A 4654-nucleotide genomic window follows, 5' to 3' on the forward strand; every position below is an offset into this window, starting at 1 on the left:
TGAGTGGTGCTCTGTAGGTGACCTATGCTTCCATCGTAACGATTCTACAAAAAAAAGAAAGAAAGAATTGAAAATGGGAAGTTGAAAAAAGAATGAGATACAATGTCTGAAATGAAATATCCATTTATGTGAAATGAAATATTCAATTATGTGAAGCATTTGTGGAAGAGGTCAGGTTTGGTCCCAAGTCCCACATAGTGGAAAGGCAAAACTGACCCCTGAAAATTGCTCTCTGACCTCTCACACACATGCAGATGTGCACATGCATGCACTCATGTGCACAAACACACACACACAATGTAATTTCTTTTTTAAAATGCCATCCAGAGAATAGGAAAGAAGTTGAGACTAAAAACCTTGTTACTGGAATTGAAGGTACAATTTACAGCTGAAACAGCCCCACCAGCTAGGCTTAGCCACATACTCGAATATGTCAAACAAACAAATGTGCCCAAAAGCAGAGAAAAGAGAGTTAACCAATGTGGCTAGATGGGGAAGTCCAGATGAGGAGGATCCCCCACAAGTCCATCTTACCCATACTGACATGAGCTTTAGGATTAAATACAAAAGTAATTGGGGCAAAGGTAACAGGTATGCATAATTAAGCAGCCCTGGTCTAGTGTGGTCTGGTGGCTCTTTGTCTCAATTCTGGTTCTAGAAGATGTCATAGAAGTCTTTTGCTTGAGAGGGAAGCAAGTGGAGGTCTCGTAATGGAGTGATATGCTGTGAAGTTCTGCTGTTTCTGGAGTCCTAGGTGACTACAGATTTGGGACAATGACGAGAGACCTTTGGAGTCCTTTTGTGGGGGAGTCTAGAATGGGAAGTTGTGAAGGATGACAGTGCAATGCCCTGGTTATTCTTATTACTGTGCCTTAATCGTTGTGAGTAACATGCCTGTGTGCAGAGGTAAGCAGGTGACCCACCATAAGGGAGATGTGCCGAATGCAGGCAGCCATGCCAGGTTGTCCCGCCTGAGTTATGTTGTGGGCCCAGAAGAGAAATCAATGCTTTCAGCAAAGGCAGCTTCTGGGTACCAGTCGCAGCTGGGTGGCCTGATCTGGTTACAGCTGGATGGCCTGATGACATCACTACTTCTCTGGGGAGCACTTGCTGCCTCGATGACAACCTGGCAACCTGGAGGATGGATTGCCTCCCTCCCCAAGTCTTCATGGGGAGACAGATTGGAAATGAAAAGATCATAGCTTAGACTAAAAGGCCGAACGTGTTTGCTCAACAAACCATCTTCACATTCAAACCTGCTAATTACCAGGCAGCCTGCAACTGTTTTCAATTAACTTATACTACACACTCATTTTGTATGAGCATCTTCCTCCCCTCCCCTCCCCTCCCCTCCCCTCCCCTCCCCTCCCCTCCCCTCCCCTCCCCTCCCCTCCCCTCCCCTCCCCTCCCTTCCCCGTGTTTTTCCCCTTGGGATTCAAAAGTTTGAGTAGCAACACTCCTTCAAAATTTCTCTGCCAAAGGTCACAGTGACCTACTTTCTAATTGCCAATTCTAAAGCACTCTCTCATCTTCAATTTACCCAGATCTTGGCTACACTCGGAATTCTGTCCTTCCAGGCTCCTAGACTTGTAATGTTTTTCGTGTCTGAGTGGCCCGTTTATCAATGTCTCCTTCTATCTCTCAGATGACTCCAGCCCAGCCCCCTCTGTTTATCATTGTCCCTTCTGGAGCTCAGCAAGTGTTTTCTGTAAGAAAGCAGATTGTAATATTTTAGGTTTTATAGAACATGGGGTCCCCTCCATAAATACTGTGTGTGTGTGTTACTTTTAGGGTTTCTCTTGTTTTTAGTTTGTTTTTTGTTTTTTGGTTTTTGGTTTGTTTTTTTGTTTGTTTTGTTTTTTTGTTGTTGTTTTTTGTTTTGTTTTGTTTTGTTTTGAGACAGGGTCTCTCTATTATATAGCTCTGGTTGTCCTGGAACTTGCTGTGTAGACCAGGCTGGCCTTGAACTCACAGAGATCCATCTGCCTCTGCCTCCTGAGTGCTGGAATTAAAGATTTGCCATTAATAGTGTGAACTGGCTTGTTTCATTTAGTATTACAAAGCTCTATTGTTTGTTATTTGGTTTTGTTTTTTATGAGACTGACTGGCCTAGACGTTGTTATGTAGGTGAGGCTGTTTTCAAACTTCTGATCCTCCAGTTTCTACCTCCTAAGTGTTAGAAATACTAGTTAGAATAGGTTTGGTGACCGAAAAACATGGCACTGTTAGGAGATGTGGCATACACAGTATGCCTGGTTTATGTAGTGCTGGGATAGAATCCAGGGTTGTGCACATAGACAAGTCCTGTACTAACTGAGCTATGCCCCCAGCTACCATGTGCTAGTTAGAATAGGTTTGGTGACCAAAAAACATGGCACTGTTAGGAGATGTGGCCTTGTTGGAGTAGGTATGGCCTTGTTGGAGAAAGTATGTCACTGTGGAGGTGGGCTTTGAGGTTTCATATATAAACTCAATCTATACGAAGTGCAGAAGAGAGTGTCCTCCTGACTGCCTATGGATCAAGATGTAGAACTCTCAGCTTCTCCAGCTCCATGTCTGCCTGCACACTGCCATGCTTCCTGCCATGATGCCAGAACCATGGACTGAACCTCTGAACCTGTAAGCCAGCCCCAGTTAAACATTTTCATTTATGAGGGTTGCCTTGGTCATGGTGTCTCTTCACAGCAATGAAACCCTAACTAAAGACATACATGAAAAAACAAACAGGAACAGTGTGAAGAAGCAGCGAGGATGGACCAAACTCACATGCCGCTGTGTACCCGTGTTCAGCGCCGATGTCCCTGCCACCACCGTGCCCAAAAGAAAGGCTGAAGGGGATGCTAAAAGAGACAAATCCAAGGTGAAGGACGAGCCACAGAGAAGATCTGCAAGGCTTTCTGCTAAACCTGCTTCTCTAAAGCCAGAGCCCAAACCTAAAAAGGCCCCTGCGAAGAAGGGAGAGAAGGTACCCAAGGGGAGGATGGGGAAGCCGACACTGGCAAGGATGTGAATAATCCTGCAGATAATGGAGATGCCAAACCAGACCAGGCTCAGAAAGCTGAAGGTGCTAGAGATGCCAAGTGACATGTGTGCATTTTTGATAACTGTGTACCTCTGGTGACTGTACAGTTTGAAATACTATTTTTTATCAATTTTTTTTAAAGTGCAGAATTTTGTTTTACTTTTTTTTTAAGCTATATTGTTAGCACACAGAACACTTCATTACTGGGTGGGGGAAGGATCATGTGTCAGTAACAAAATATCTCCCAAGCTGGATTTAGGGTAGAAAACCTCTTTCCCTGATAATTTTGGAAGGGTCCTATTGGCTTCCAGGAGAGATATCCTGGTTTTGACATAGGTGTCCACCAAGGCACAACAATGCCTTATGGTCTTGGAAAACTCTAAATTCATTTTTATATCCTCTTCCCCCTGTACTATCAACATAGACTTAATTCCCTTAAAAATCAGAGACCTGTTGGAACCTGGCCCCCAAGATTGGTTTTCCAGCCTATTGGGCGATGTGCACTTTGCAGTGACTTCATTGAGTGTTCTCAGAAGAGCGCTGGTTCCTTTTATAAAACATTGTGGATCTTCAGATTGATAATTCTGCCATGTTCATTTCCTGAAAGTCAGGGTCGGCTTGTGAAAAGTTGTTAAACAACATCCTTAATGTGAGATGTCAACCAACCCTCACGCTAAGCTACTTCCCCCTTTTCAAAGCATCGAATGAAGACTTCATTGGGTTTTACAGTGGCTTTCTGATTTTGGTAGTCTATACAAGAAGGGAATTTGGAAGTTCTTGTGTATTGTTGATTGTCTGCCCATGTCCTGCCTGAAATACCATGATTGTTTATGAAAAGTATCTTTAATAAAGCTGGTTACAGTTAGGAAAAAAACAAACAAACAAACAAACAAAAAAGACCTACATTCCTGCAATCCTATCATTTGGGAGGCTGGGGCAGGAGGATCACAGCCTGAAGTCAACTTGAGCTACATAACAAGAATCTCTTTCAAAGAAGTTTTTTGTTTGTTTGTTTGTTTGTTTGTCTGTTTGTTTGTTTGTTTAAGGAATGTGGTTCATTGACTGAGTACATTCCTGAGGCCCTGGGTTAAATGCCCAACACCAATAAATAAATAAATAATAAATAAATAAACAAACAAACATGAATAAGAAGGAGGAGGAAGAAGAGGGGTAGGAGTAAGAAGGGGAGGAAGAGAAGGTATCATCCAAGAACTTATGATAAGCAAACAGTGACTTTCTTCATGAACCATAACAGTAGTTTGGTGAAGTGGAGGCAGGGATGTGGACATGGGTCAGTACCTTGCATGCTAGTTAGGTCATGCCAGCAGTGACCTGAGGGAGGGACCAGAAGCTTCCTCAGGTCTCTGAGCTCCTCTGCTCTTCCCTGAGATGCCTTCCAGATTCTAAGGGCTGGAGAGCTTTAGCAAGCAGAGGGCCAAAAGGCAGAAGGATGGCTTTGTTGTTTCATTTTGACATTTAAAGATCACGATGAAGACTCCTGGCCTTTAGATTAAGCCCATATTTGGGTTACAAGATGCTTCGTGATCTGTCCCAACCCTCAAAGCAGCCTCACTTCACCTCTTACCTCACCCTTCCCTCCTCTCCCCTCCCACTCCCTTCCCCTCATTGCTT

At 43.7% G+C, this 4654-nt stretch overlaps 1 pseudogene; it reads left to right on the forward strand.

Annotated features, from left to right (window-relative positions):
- The first annotated feature begins 2216 nt into the window (after window positions 1-2216).
- Window positions 2217-3084, forward strand: LOC110308512 (non-histone chromosomal protein HMG-17 pseudogene; annotated as a pseudogene).
- The last annotated feature ends 1570 nt before the right edge of the window (window positions 3085-4654 follow it).

The sequence above is a fragment of the Mus caroli genome, unplaced genomic scaffold, assembly GCF_978045245.1.
Source record: "Mus caroli unplaced genomic scaffold, Mus_caroli_1 scaffold_15, whole genome shotgun sequence".
NCBI lineage: Eukaryota > Metazoa > Chordata > Mammalia > Rodentia > Muridae > Mus > Mus caroli.